The sequence below is a fragment of the Aulonocara sp. 'chitande type north' Nkhata Bay genome, linkage group LG1 (genome assembly GCF_057382095.1).
Source record: "Aulonocara sp. 'chitande type north' Nkhata Bay isolate Kocher_YH1m ecotype deep benthic linkage group LG1, A_spYH_male_GT1.1, whole genome shotgun sequence".
Taxonomy (NCBI): Eukaryota; Metazoa; Chordata; class Actinopteri; order Cichliformes; family Cichlidae; genus Aulonocara; species Aulonocara sp. 'chitande type north' Nkhata Bay.
Window position 1 is genome coordinate 20,312,315 of NC_141344.1, and position 15,251 is coordinate 20,327,565.

A 15,251-nucleotide genomic window follows, 5' to 3' on the forward strand; every position below is an offset into this window, starting at 1 on the left:
ATTATGTGTTTAACTTTTTTTTGTAACTTTTATTCTATTGTTCTTAACTTATTTACTGTACAGCACTTTGGTCCTGTGCTGGCTATTTTAAAGTACTTTATAAATAAAGTTGGATTGGATTGGAGTGTAACTAGATTCTGTCTTCTATCTTAGCGATAAGACGAGTGGAAATCCTTCTTGGATACTAGTTGAAAATGTGTAAAAATGCTTCTTCTCAGTACATCTTCGCAGGAGAAGTTTAGTTAAAGTTTGACGGACACAAAAACACTGAGGGTCAGACTGAACGCGGGTTCTTTATAAGCATTTCTTCTGATGACGTCACAGTTCGATGGCTCTTTGATCTCAGTGAGTTTGCAATGTAATTGGCTTATTCATACCACGTGACATTAATGAGTCTAATTCATCCAGTCATTGACCTAATGTGTTTAACTATTAGAGGTAAGCCACGTACTTTGCAAAAGTATTAATAAAGTTTCCCTCTGTGTCATGAATAATGAAGAATCCCAAACTCCCGCGCTACTAAAAAAATGGAGCACTGTAACAAAAAATAATTTCCCCCAGGGATCAATAAAGTATTCTGATTCTGATTCTGATTCTGATACTCACCAGACACCTGCTTCAGAAGTCATCATTCCATTCAATGGGCATTATTAGCAGAAATCAGCCCCATAGATATGGGCCAGTAGTGCCTTCTACACCTGCTAGTTTGTTCAGAAGGGTGTTCAGATCATCATTCAGATGGAGGATCCTTAACAGGAGCCAGTGTGTACGGGTAAGACAATTTAAATGGACAGCATTAACAAAGTGACTATGAAAAGTCCATCCATTCGCTTCCGAATATCCTTTCCAGGGTCACGGGGGCGCTGGAGCCTATCCCAGCTGTCATGGGGTGAGAGGCAGGGTACACCCTGGACAAGTTGCCAGTCTGTCGCAGGGCTAATGCACAGAGACAGACAACCAGTCCCACTCACATTCACTCCCGCATTTACACCTATGGGCAATTTACATTGATCAATTAACCTGTCCCCACTAACTGGATGTCTTTGGACTGTGGGAGAACTTTTAAGCAGTTTGTATAAGCTAAATGCTTATGCAACCTGTTGTAAGAGCTTGGTCTGCACAGCTGGCAAAAAGTCAGACTTGTTTCCGGTGGGTGTTGGACTCTGTCAGGGACAGGGACAAATTCCTGCCCCAAGTGGAGGAGTTTAAGTATCTTGGGGTCTTGTTCACAAGTGACGGGAGAAGGCTGCAGTGATACAGCGTCTGCATCACTGCAGCCGCTGTATCAGTCTGTCGTTGTGAAGAGACAGCTGAGAGTAAAAGACAAGCTCTCAATGTACCGGTCGGTCTACATCCTTAACCTCACCTGTGGTCATGATCTGTGGATAGTGACGAAAAGAATGAGATCACGGAAATAAGCGGCGGAAATGAGCTTTCTCTGAAGGTTGATGAGTTCGGCCATCCAGGAGGTGGGTGGGGAGAGGGAGGTCTGGGCTTCTCTGCTTAGGCTGTTTCCCCACAAACCGGCTCGGGATAAGCAGATGGATGGATGTACTTGTAAGCAATAAAAAAATACTTTTACATCATTTTATAGATTATATAATTTACATTTACTTCCATCTAGAAAGTCAGCATATATTTAATTTGTGTTTGTATTTGGTGGAATCAATGTAAAAACAAAAATTAAAAATACAAATCTAATAAAATAATCATTATGTACATTAAAATGTAAAAAAATAAAATAAAGATGTGTCACACATTGGCCCTAAATCTTTCCATATGACTGGGTAGCATTACTAATTTAATTAGTATTCTTTCTTTTTTTTGCTTGACTGCATTTTGATGATTAATTATGTGCACTATTCGGCTTCTTCAGTAGGATTATAGCTTTTAGGCAAGTAAAAAGTCTAAATAAAATTTGACCCGCTTTGGATATTTGAATGTTGGTAGTCTTGATGTAAGAGTCACACAAGTCAGTCATGACAAACGTAAACCCCTCGATTTCCAGGGGTACGATCGTTGTGACATCAGTTTTGGCAGTAATAAATTTGTTAATACTTTTAGCTAAATTTTTTATCCATAAATGTAAGTTTACTTATAAAACACCATATTTCTGTCATTTTCTTAAGGATGTGGAATTGTACATCCAATCAGTATCAGACTCCACCAACAAAAAAGCTCTTAAAACATCATATATATGTGAATTTTTGTGTGTATCCATATAATTATTTTTTTTTACCCCTGGTTTTGTGTGTTCATGTTCTGTTCTTTTGTATACTTCATCTGTTCGTATGTTGTATACTCACTGTTTGTCCAATAAAGTTCTTTAAAAAAAAAAAAAAAGGCAAGCATTAAAATAAAATTTAAAAAAGACCAGTTTTGATAGACATTGCTTTCTTGGGCTCGCCACAAAACGTCCTGCAAAAATAAATGAATATATAAAAAGGGAGTCACACAATAAAATAAATAATTTAGTCTTGTCTTCATTTTTCTTTCAAAAAAGTCTCCCCTGAAATGACTAATTTTGTTTAAGAGCTATTAAAACAAATACAACAACAACAACACGCACAAAAAAATCACTCTGATCCAAGAAACTGACAAAATATGTCTTCATCTCAAAGTTTTCCACAAACAGAACTGCAAAATGGGCTTATTGTCAGGTCAAATGTGTGATATATGTGTGACAGAAATCCACACTGCACACTGATGTGGCAGTAACAAGCAACCTGTCAACCAACCCCGGTGTTCACCGGTCCAGCGTACCAGTGGAAACCCGCTCAAACAGAAGCGTGAGACGTGGTAGTTTTCTTTCTATTTCAAAAACAGGCCACAAGATGGCGCAACGCACTTTAAAAATAAACCTATATCCGTCCTTGCCGCCTATTTTAAGCCTTTTTTCAAATGGTTTGCTCACAGGTTTTGTCCACGGTGCTGTGGTTTTGTACATTTCCTGCTGACAAGCTGCAAAACATGACCCACAGTGTTGACTAAGTGGAGTTTCTGGCGCCTCGTAGTCTCGTCTTCCACCCGAATAACTTTTTTGATATTTACAGGTTTAGTTAGATGTGTTTAGTTAGTGTATTTGGATCTTCCTCAGTAATAATGACTTAATCATCTTTTTAAATAAAAGCATTTTTGATTTGAAGTATTTATTTACGTTGGTAATCCTTTAATATTCAGGGGTGGATCCAGTGTGTTGTGCGGGCAGCTCTCACCTGCTTTCTGCGCAGACAGCAGGTGGTCGGCGGAGCGGTGCCCTTCCCTGAGAAAGTGTGGATTAAACAGCAGCCACAGGCGCTGTGCCCACGTGGGATGTGTCCCACGTTAGAGCACCGCCCCTTAATCGCTGGACGCAGCTGCACAGAAACTACTGCCTGTCAGTCTGACTGAGGACGCACTTTACTTTCCACAGCAGTCCCGCAGCTCGATTAACCGAAGACTCAGGCAGAAAGGCGCACAAGGTAAGTTCTGCTCTTTCACGCTGTGTACGTTTCTGATGTCATTAGTGCCAGCTGTGGGAGGTGTGACCGTGAGACACCTGATAGAAGTTTTTGATCCTGTTAAGCAACGCGATCAAAGTTAGCAGTTATTACACCGGGAATGAATGACAGGCACGCTGTTAGCGAGAAATCCAGGATTCACTCCAGTCATTACTTTGTATGCTGTTTCGTTTGTTTACTGATTTATCCACGATCACTGTTTCTCATGTCGTTGGAGCTTTCTGAACTGGTGCCGAAAACTGAAGCGTGATCATATCGCTTCCCGGTTGAAGGCTGCCTGAGAGCAGTCAGACATCTGACAGAGGCTCGTTCCTATTCTCTGATAACAAAAAAGGTTATCTGCACTTCGCCCAGCCTACTTTAGTTTAGTTTTGTTTGTTTTTGGTGCTGTTGTGCTGCTGTAAGCCATAAATCGTGTGTAGTGTGCCAGCCTGTCAAACATGACTCCAGGGACCTTTATTTAAAACCCGGAATGAGATCTTTTCTATGCATCGAAGTTCAAAAAGGTAAAGCTGCTGGTTAGTTAACTCTTCCTCTCATAACCACCTACTCAGTGGCTTCTAGACTCTAAATACCACCTCAGGCTTTATTTATTTTGAGCTGCACACCGACATACGTTGCATTATAAAGAAAGGTGTGGTGTTGGCAGCCTTTACAGGCCGGCTACTAAAAAGAAGCTCAATGAGAGGCAGAAGCCACCTGTTAATGTTTTGCAGTGTAACTACAAGTTAATGCACAGCTGGACCTAGGATCTAGCAGGTCTTCCTGATGAAGCAGGAAAAAGCCCTTCAGCCTAGACTAATTTGTTTATCCTTCTTCCATGTGTTTCAACATACTGCACGAGCTCGCCGGCTGCTATGTTTCATATGGCTTGGGAGATGATTCATGAGACACAGTTTTCTGGAAGCTCTAAAGAGTCATACAAATAGCGGTAGCGCTCCTTCCCAGTGCTGTGTGAGCAATCATTTCCTGTGTAGTTTAAGAATGTGAAGTTTAGATACAGCTTAGGTTTGCCCATCGAACTGTGAGAATGAAAGATTGCTGTACAGTGCTGTACAGTGCAGCGAGGAATGCCCAAACCTCTACATTGGAGAGACCAAACAGCCACTTCACAAGCGCATGGCACAACACAGAAGAGCCACCTCCACAGGACAAGACTCAGCAGTCCATCTGCATCTTAAGGATAAAGGACACTCTTTCGAGGATGCCAATGTTCACATTTTGGACAGAGAGGACAGATGGTTTGAAAGAGGAGTGAAAGAAGCCATCTATGTCCACTGTGAGCGACCATCTTTGAACAGAGGCGGTGGTTTACGACACCAACTCTCTGCCATCTATAATCCAGTTCTGAGATCTCTCCCCAGACGCCTTAACGCCCACTCACATCCTGGGCCATCTGACCTCAGGAATTCGCATGATAAGGTGGGGCCAGGTTTCACAATGAACTCACCTGAAACTCTGGCTGATTGGGACCCACACCCAGTTTCACACCTTGGCTCAGGCGATTAGAGGATCATCAGGGGGTCCTTTTGTCCCTCTGTGGGGGGTTACTCCCACTAGGTTTATATCTGGGACTCTCCACCATTTGACCTTAGAACTGAAGAAGCTTCTCGGATGAGAGGTGAAACGTCTAAAAGTAACTTAAAGAAGTCCAGACGCTTTTCTTTGCAAGCTCCTTTGACTACGATGACCTGGATGACTGAGAACCTTCACAGACAGAATGAAAGATTATTCTCCAGCATGGAAAGAGTGTTTTTTTTTTTTGTTTGTTTTAATCCCTGCTGGACTTTATATTTTATAGTAAACAACCTCTTTCTGCATCAACATCGAAGTGCGACCGCAGAATTCTCCTCTCGCTCGAATTCCCCTTTCATTTACCCTTTTTTTTGGCTTCATGCATTATGATGTAAAATGCGTTGGAAGTCACAGTAAACTGTATATTCTTGTCTCAGTGGCTTTGACGCTCGTGCGCCAAACATGGTGAGCTATGACAGATTCATCTGTGATTCCTGGTTGTCTCCTTTTAGCACTGAAGTGTACTGTACATCTGAAAGAATACACAAACATCAAGCAGCAATAGGGGCTGTACGTCAGATTCTTGAACCATTGTAACACATGAGGAACCAGTGCGATAAACTGACTGGTGAAACGGAAGCATACAAACGTCCCCATTTGTAAACTGCCACTTTACTGTTGAAAAAATGAGTGTGACAGGGTTCAGTAGCTTACATTGCAAATTCCCATGGCAGCATTTCATTTTTAGTTTGCAATTACCAGCTTTACTGGAGTTTAACCTAACAACAGTCCCTGGAGGTTCAGTGAGTGCAGAAAGCTGCACAGCCCCCTTGACTCATGGTGCCAACTGAGGAACTACAGTTTTATGGTCCTTATGAAGGATCTAAAAGAAACGTTATTTAATAGACCAAAGTCTATCTTTAGTTTCAGGATAGTTATCAGGGTTTTAAGACCTTTGCCTGACAAAACAGGTCAATTTATATACGCACAGTGGGTGGCATGGTTGTGTGATGGTCAACACTAGTAAGCGCTAGTAATCACCTCACAGTAAGAAGAGCCTGGGTTTAAATCCACTGGCCTGAGCTGTGGCTCATGCTCGGTGATCAGAAGGCTGGTGGTTCAATCCTTGATTCCTCCGCTCCACATGCCAAAGTATTCTTGGGCAAGATGTATCTACTGGAGTGTAAGTGTGTGAATGCTAGACTGTGGGAAGAAAAATTCCCTTTAAGAGGAAAAGCCAGGCTCACCGAGGGCCAGCTATCTGCGATGACAGGTTGGGCTGAGGGAAGGAAGACAGCACAAAAAACCTGCTCTGGAAGAGAGATTAATAACTAATGATTAAATAAAAAGTGGTGTGAAGCACATAGTGGGTGAAGAAGGTGAGTGAACACGAAACATTTAGTGCATTATGGGAAGCCCCTGGCAGCCTAGGCCTATTGCAGCGAACTAAGGGAGGATTCAGGGTCACCTGATCAGGGTCATGGTCAAGCTTTGATAGAGGCCGCAAGGATCTTTGGGGTGGAACAGGGTTGGTGAGCAGTTTCTAGATCTGTGCAACAGGGGCTTATCTTGCAGGTGGTGTGCAGGCATCCAGGTGAAAAATATGAAGTCAGGTTGAGTTGAAGGGAAATTTGCCCCCTGCTCCCTTAACGAGTTGCCACAGTGGATGGCTTTCCTCCATTCCTTTTTTAAAAAATCGTTTCGTTCCTTTTTTAGTATTAATGATTGGTGAAACTGTGGGACTTTTGAGTCATATTAATGATTGTGAAGGTCGTGATTGTGCTAATACATTTCACAGTTCATGGTGTTTCGACCCAGTTCTGCCTCTGAAACAGTGTTTGTTGCTTGGTTAGGATTAGGTTAGATGGTTACAGTCATCAAGACATCTACTTGTGAGCTTGTCGAGTATTAAAATCTGAATGTCTTTGTGAACTGAATTGTTAAAAATATGTGAGGTACAGTAAAAACAATGAGTTTCACACAGCCTGAAACACTACAAGTGGAAGCTTGTAGTCATTATTGCCAGGGAGGTGTTGTAAACTTTCTCCTTCCTCTCTGCAATATGTTTCCTTCCTTGTTCCACAGCATAAAAAACAGGCACATGTGTCCAGGCATCAGCTACACTAAAAGAGACAGGAGCTCTGGGAGATAGGTGCGGCCCGTCGTTCCGTGTGGTCTGCTGCTTAATCATCTGCGCCATGGTTAAAGTTCCCATTTGACTCGTAGGAGTCATCTCTGCCACTTCAGGTCAGCTTAAAATAGGACAGCAAACAAACACATTTCTGCTTCCCCATTTCTACATTGCAACATTGGCACATATCGCATATAAACACAGTTAAGCTGGAGCCACTGAAGGACCGACACAGCTGTAGTAATTTTACTGCGGTGCGGTGCATCACCTGAAGCGTTAGCCTGATGGTACCAAACTCTGACTCTTATTGGGTTGAACTTTGTGCAATTTTGTGGGTTTTTCTGGCGCTAATCTAGTTTACAGAGTCTCTTGTTTACATGTTTTTGCTTGTGACGATGTCCTTTCGTATCATGTGCTGTTTTCTTTTGCAACATGACACTTGTCTATTCCAAGACTAGCTTTCATGATTGCTGGCGTACAGAAGCTGCTGTTCCTGCCAGGCAGTGATACACGGCTGTACAAACCTTTAATGTGCCTCTCTGTGGTGTGAGTGGTCCAAGTTCACTGATATGTAATGTTAGGTTGTCGTGAGTCCGTTTATTGGTTTATTAAGGAGACTGTAGGGACTTCTAATAACGTGTAGGTAGATGTAATAATTGCTCCTGTAAATTGTTGGTGTCAGTGCGACTCTTGATAAATTATTTTCTGATAGAGCCATGTGGAGAACACGCCTTGCAGGTCAAATGGGCCTCCAAAAAGCAGCCCCGAAGCTTCACAAGTCTGCTCCCGTTTGAGTGAATTTAGACCTTTCCCCCTCTGAAGTTGACTGATGTATACTGTGATCTGTCAGTCTTTCTACCTATCTCATGACAAATCTTCCTTTGTTTTGGCAATGCTGCCTGAACACGCAGCCAGATTTCTGAGAGCTGAGATAATACTGTGGAGCTTTGGGGCCTGGTGGAGGGCAGAGCCCACAGGCTGAAGTCTACATGAGTGCAATGTTTTCAGAGGCAAGCTGCCTGCTTATCAGGTCTACAGAGGGTTCCTTCCTGGTTTTCTTCAATCCAGTCTGTAATTACTGTTGCTGGCTGACGGCACTACAGTATGTGCATTTCCCAGCACTCCCAATGTTTTCCTTGTGTTGTCAGCTTCCTATTGTATCCTGATAGCCAGAAGCTCCGTGCTCTGCAGAAACAAATGAAGACAGTGCATTGACACTTGATCCAGTTTCTTACATTGTATTTATTGCCTTTAGGTTTAAAGCACAACCGTTTTCACATGGTGTTGTTCAATCACTGATTGTCTTACACTCAGTGAGTTAAGAGTATCTCTTAGAGATAAAAATGTTGATATTCTGTACTTATTTGCTGTCAGACTTCCGTGGAATCTGCCACTGAATTGATCTTTTTAACAAGCTTTGCCTGTGTAGCTAATACCCAGATATAGCTCGCTCTTTGACCTCCAAACAGTCTGCACTAGAGTCGGAACGATGTATCAGTTCACTGTTATTATTGGCTGATGTTTGCCTTTTGGAGATCCTGTCTTTCTCTCAACCATCAAGTTATCTAATGTATCTTAATAGGTTACTGTTCCCGTTAATAATTTTACATGTAAAAAGAAAAAAGGCTTATGAGCTAATGAGCTAATACTGTTGCACATGTTCAGAGGATATCCGTCCACTTATGACCACTAATCACAGATTGTGATAGGCTAAATGTTACTCACTGCACGCTCGCTGGTTTAAAGTGGAAGTTGGAATATTTGACTGTGAATCAAACCTCCTTGATGACTTTTTTGGTGGGAGCACTGATGTCATTTTCTGGTCATGACGTAGAGCTAGATCTACCAGAAGCTTGGTAGTTCAGTCCATGGTTCTGGGTCTATGTTTGCTTTTATAGAGTCTAAAAGTGCGATATGAACACCAAAAATGTCATAAAATAAAATTCAAATAAAATTTGAATTTGAATTTGAAATGGTTTAAAATTGTTTTCTTATCAATTTTTGACATAGTCCATTAAATAGTTTTCGAATTTAACATCATAATTGAGTGTTTCTTAGTCTTAGACTAGCTAGTTAGTCTACTTTTCCCCCCCTTCGTTTAGTCGACTATGAAATTAATTGACAGGAACATCCTTAGTGTGCACATGTTTGTTTGTTTTTTATCTGAGTGGAGGTCTCTTCATTGAGAAACTGATACTGCAAACCTCAGCCACCACTAGGCAGAGGTGGGAAGTAACGAAGTACAAATACTTCATTACTGTGCTTAAGTAGAATTTTTATGTCTCTGTACTTTACTTGAGTAGTGATTTTTCTGACAAGTGTTTACTTTCACGCCTTACATTTTCAAAATGGCCTTGTTTATTTTGCTTTAAGTCATTTGAGGGAAGTTATTAATTCCTCACTGCGGGCCATTAAACATCACACCGATGTGAGCCTAAACAGCAACACAGGAAAGAAAATCCTGCTCGCCTATTAGTCACCAGGGGATGTCACGTAAAGATAGATGAAAGAGCCAAAATGGCATGGCATAGTCATGGGTTAAAGTGTTTTTATTTATTTACTTATTTTGCGCAACATTATTATTAGTTTTGTATTCACATTTTTGTTTAGTTGAAAGGATTTATGTTTGAAGCCTTGTAGTTTTCTCATGGTGGTTTTGAACGTTTGTTTTCCTTTCCTTCTTTGTTCATTTACCTCATGTGGTATATACACATCCACCCAAAGTCTATAACATCAACATGCAGATCATTTAAACTGCCAGTTCAACTAAGCAGACTCATCAAATCAATGAAGCCAAAGCAAACAGAAGTCAACTGACTTAAAGTAAAGAAAAAGGGTTGCCAGTAGGGAAAATAGTGGCCAGTGTGAATGCCATATCTATGAAAATTTAGAGAAAAATTTGATTCAACTGAATAATAAGGAAAAAACAAACAGACTGACACCATAAAGTCACAAGTAAATGAATCGTTGTTGCTTTTCCCCCCCCCTCTTTGGTGCCATTTTTCCTTTTCCAGATACACAGGTATACAAAGGCCATACTACATAGGGTACAAAATATTTTGTTTATGCCTCTTTTTAAAAAATGATTTCTGGCTTTGCTAGTAACAAATTAACATGTTCCTGAGGGCCACAGACAAAGAAAGTATATATCTTATAGAGTAGTGTAGGAGGACATAAAGATTTAAAGATTTTTGTTGTGTAGGTGTTGCAGGTAGAGCTGGGCGATATATCGAGTTTTTAAAACATATCGATATATTTTTATACGAGATATAAGATGTGACAATATCCTTTATATCGATATAGTCTATGTTACGTTATAATTATAGTTGTGGAGCCGCAAGTTTGCCTCTCTTTCGTCCACTTTTGTCTCTACGCAACGTTACTCCGCCTCGCCTTCACTGAAGACAACTCCCCCTCCTACCCCATCGCTTCACGTGCAGGCAGCGACAAGACGGACACGGCAAATCTCCGTTAACGAGTTACTGCGCATCGCCCCATGCGTGGGGCTGGACGGCGTCAACGTGCTAACGAGCTAAACATGCTAACGAGCTAACCGCGCTAACCCTAAAATCCTTTCATTCTCTCAAAAGTTGATAGCGCGCCTTATGTATGAATTCTGGTTGTGCTTGGTGGCCGCGAACCGATTTTATGTGGTACACGGCGTTCAGCAATCTGTCAAAAATGTTTGAGTACGACTTTGGTAAGCTACGGAGCTGCACCGCTTGATAGATTGTCGGCGCATTACGGCTACCGAGGAGCTTCGCGGAGTGATACGTACTGTGCATCAACGTAATATTACCGTATTGTGTGTGTGTATAAGGACCATAAATGGCACCTGTAAGAGACGTGGTTATGAAGCGGATTTCAAACTCCAGGCTATCAGTCACACAGTAAAACTTGGGAACAGAGCAGCTGTAAAATCTGTCTGTCTTTGTTATTACGCTCAGCGTCTTTTAGTTTACATTTTGACTGCACAATTGTGAGCTCTTTGTTTAGCACAAAAACAACCTTGTTTTCTTTTATTTATAGAGCATTATTATTTAATGAATGCTCATAATTTAATTTTGAGTAATTTTTCATGTACATCTGTGCTGTATGTTAATAAAAGTGCCTGTGTGACATCTGGGACACAGCTTTGACTAAGAACTCTTTTTGTTCTTACTTTATGGCTTAAAAAAAATATCGAGATATATATCTTATATCGCCATCCAGCTAAAAAATATCGAGATATGAATTTTGGGTCATATCGCCCAGCCCTAGTTGCAGGTACACTTTCACATTCCTAAGATTCCTCCTTTATCATACTGAAAACTGATACCTGGCGGTGTCTCTCAAAGACACGTCAGTGCTTTCATTTTATATGTAGGACACTCAGTTGCATGCTCATCCGTATGCAGGAATGAGATAAAATGTTCTCACAGTACTGTGAAAAACAAAGTACATCGCATGATTCAGTAGCTTGAAAAACCACATTTAGCATCAAGAACCTAAAGTAATTGTTTTCTGTAGGATTGTGTCATTCTGTCAATTTGTTGTGGAGGAATTTTGTCCCACTTTTCTTTACAAGAATCTTCCAAATCAAATTTGGAGAGCTACCTGCTCCAGTGACCCAACATGAGAGCCGTGTGCTTGGGATCATTGTCCTCTTGCATGACCTAGTTTAGGCCAAGCTTACTGTTAGTCTTACATTTGATTCTCGAACAAGTTGTTATATAGAGGAGGTCAGGGTGGGCTCAATAACTCTAAGGTCCTGTGGCTGCAAAAAAACAAAACAAAAAAAGCCTAAATCATCACCCCTCCACCACTTTGGCTGACAGTTGGTATGAGGTGTTTGTGCTGATATGCTGTGTTTGGTTTTTCCCAAATGTGGTGCTGGGAATTATGGTCAAACATCTTCACTTTGGTCTTGTCTCACCAAAGGAGATTCATCCAGAAGTCTTGTGGTTTGTTCAGATGTGACTTTGCAAACCTAAGCTGTGCTTACAAGTTCTTTTTTAAGAGGAAAAGAGCCTTTCTCTTGGCCACTGTTCCAAACAAGCATTTGTTGTTCAGGAGTTTTGTTTCTTTTCTTTTTTTTTTTTTTTACAACAAAATGATTGCACAAAGTACTGTGACATCACTGAAAATTTATCAGATATTAGTACTTCCTGGATTGATAATTAAAACAAACAAACCAAAGCTATTTCTATATAAAAACCAGCCTTTTTACAATTAATCACTTCCCTTGATCTTCTCAGGACTAAGGTAGTTTCACTTAATTATACTCCTTTCTAAACACACAGGAAACTTAAACCTACATGCAATCAAAATCTCCAATCCTATTAAGCATTATATGGTTAGACATAAGACGTGTATGGCGTGTGTGCATGTGCGTTCAGCCTGCTTCATCTGTCATTAGTTATATTTTTTACAGCTGCTTTGCGGATTCACTGTGTCGGCCCACAAGTGACTTTCCATTCTGTCAGGCAGGGATGGTGAAGTCATAGGACTCTGCCAGAGACAGTGCAGTTAGAGTGTTGAGCATCGACTTGGCTCTGAAGACAGTAAGTGGTACCTTTTCAATAGTCCTCGCAGGCTCCTATAGCAGATGTTTCCAATAAGGGTGCCTGTTTTACCACTTTGCTTAGACTGTAATGTGAATACATAAATGCAGTAAACATCTCTTTGACTGAGCCGTCCACCAAGGGCATGAGAGCTTATTGAACACTCACCAAAGTTTAGAGTAAAATGATGTCATTGCATAGAGAAAATACAGCAACAGACAATAGTGATGACAATGGAAATTTCTTTTGTTCATTTTGTGGTATAACTTAGCAGCCCAAAAGATTATTATAATGCAAATGTCAAAGAAAATGACTAAATACAGGCAATGGAAGACATTACAAAAGCTTAAAAAACCCCATAAATATACAACAATATTCCAATCACAGTTTCCTGCCATGCATGTAGGATTAAAGCTTGTGTATCATTAATCACGCTCATCGTAGTTCTTGCTTGTCAGTTGTTGACAATTAAGAGTAGATTTCCCAAAAATCTGTGGAGGTGGTCCTGCGAGTTGTGGCTGGTGAAGCCAGAGGGCTAGCAGTGTGAGTGTTGAACTCATGCTGATGGAGCAGTTCAGGGCTCTTCTAGCCACGTGGCAAAGGAATGCCAGCTCACTGAGTGAGGCTGGATGTTTGCTGTGAAGGCCTCAGAGGTCTATGAGATTTACTGACAGGACAGGAGCTTTTTGAAGCACACACAATGGTATACGTCTTTTCAATTGGTTTGACAATGTTCCCTTTCCCAGCCGGTTTCTAAAGTGTAAAGCCACACCGACAGGAGCAGCAAAACAGGATGCAAACACAGGGCCAAACAGGATCTTTTGCAAATGAATATGTTAATTTTAGCCTGGGGACACTGTTGTTGCTGTGGTAGCAACATTCAAAATCTCACCACATTCAAAACACAATCCAAACTGTCCTGACCCAGGGTTCAATGGTCGTTGAATGTGAGTAAATTTCACTGGTTGCTTGTTGTTGTTTTTTATTTATTCTTTTAATTTCGTTTCTGACTTAAGCTCCCTACGACAGTCGCGCTCATGTAGGCCCGTGGGCCCGTGGATTTGATAGTAAGACTGTGTTATTCTTTAGCTCTGGCCAAGTCTTGCACTTGTAGACTGACCTCTTTTCAAACCATGCCTATGTCCCTCCATTAGACATTAAAATACCAAAGGCAGACTTCGCCCAAAACTCACGGAAGCTGTGGTCTCCACCCAAGTTAGCCCACACATGCTTAATGCAGACATTTTTCACATTTCGCTTTGATGTTGAACCCCTGGCACAGACTTTTGTGGCGTGGTTTTCAAAATGCTTGATGGTTGTTTGGAAGAAAGAGAGAAGTGAAGGTTTTTTTTGTTCTGTCAGTTCAGCTCTGCGATGACACGAGCATGTGTTATTAACAATCGCTTTCACACGCAGGTGCATAATGAATACAAATATCTGAGTACAAGGTGGGCTATAAAGCGTGCATACCTAATCACATCTATCAGCCTATGTTAGTCTAACGTTTCCTTACAGTGAATTTCAAGGACCTCTTTCTTCCTTCCAAAAACACTGTCTGGTTTTTTAGTGGAGTGAAAAATACCGCAAGATAAATAAAGTGATATGCAAAAGTCTTGAGCCGCCCTCATTTCTCTATAATTTGTTTCCAAGGAACCAGACTTTGTTTTATTATTTTTTTAAGCAGCTTTGAACAATAGTTCTCCAGGCTTTCATAGTTTTCGAGGAAACTGGAAAAATGGAGGATAAAAGAAGAAGTGACAGGCCTAAAAACTATCCACAGCAGATGAACTGTATTTGAAAGTCATGCCCTAAAGAAATAGGGAAAAAGTCTGATCAGATGGGAGGTCAGGCAAGAGGTCCAACAGTGAGTGTTCACAGCCATCTGTAACACCTGATGGATGCTCTGTCATGTTTGTGGCTGGATTTCAGCCAGTGGTGATGGGAATCTTGTCAAAATTGATGGAATTACGAACACACCATCAGATGTTGATCCACCATGCAGTAACATTGGGAAAGTAACTGATTGGCAAAGGTGGATCCCAAAAACAGTGCCAATACAGTAAAGGCAAACCCAAATAGTGTTCCATTGTGTGTTTTTCTATCAGTCATGGATTGGCCTCCCCACAACCCGGACCCCAACATTACTGAAGCAGTGTGGGATCATCAGACAGAACAAATATATAATGCCAAATCGCAACAACAGTTGGCTCAAGGTGCTTCATAATGTAAGGTTTAGACCCTACAACACTGCAGAGATGCCCCCAACAACCATGAGTAACAAGGAAGAAGACTCTGGCAGAACCAGTCTTAGGGAACGGCAGCCATCTAAAGATAGTCACACCAAATAATCCAGATTGTTACAATTCTTTAAACTCCGTTTCGCACCTGATATGCTACATTTATGTTGACATGTTTTAACAAATCGCTGCACCTTCACTTTATTGTGTTATTATTTTAGGGAATGGAGCCCATGATGGGCTTCATTGGTGTTTGATATATAAATGCTAGTTACTCAATTTAAAACTGGCTATGATGGAAATGTTTTCTTTTTTCTTGTATCAA

General features: G+C 41.1%; 1 protein-coding gene across 6 annotated transcripts in view; it reads left to right on the forward strand.

The window, feature by feature from the left end:
* The first annotated feature begins 3,360 nt into the window (after positions 1-3,360).
* Positions 3,361-15,251, forward strand: part of mical2a (microtubule associated monooxygenase, calponin and LIM domain containing 2a) — a 62,427-nt gene continuing 50,536 nt past the window's right edge. For all 6 annotated transcript variants that reach the window (XM_086287715.1, XM_086287707.1, XM_086287710.1 and 3 more), the window contains exon 1: positions 3,361-3,461. The gene's annotated coding sequence lies outside the window, so the exon portion shown is untranslated. The remainder of the gene's footprint in view (positions 3,462-15,251) is intronic.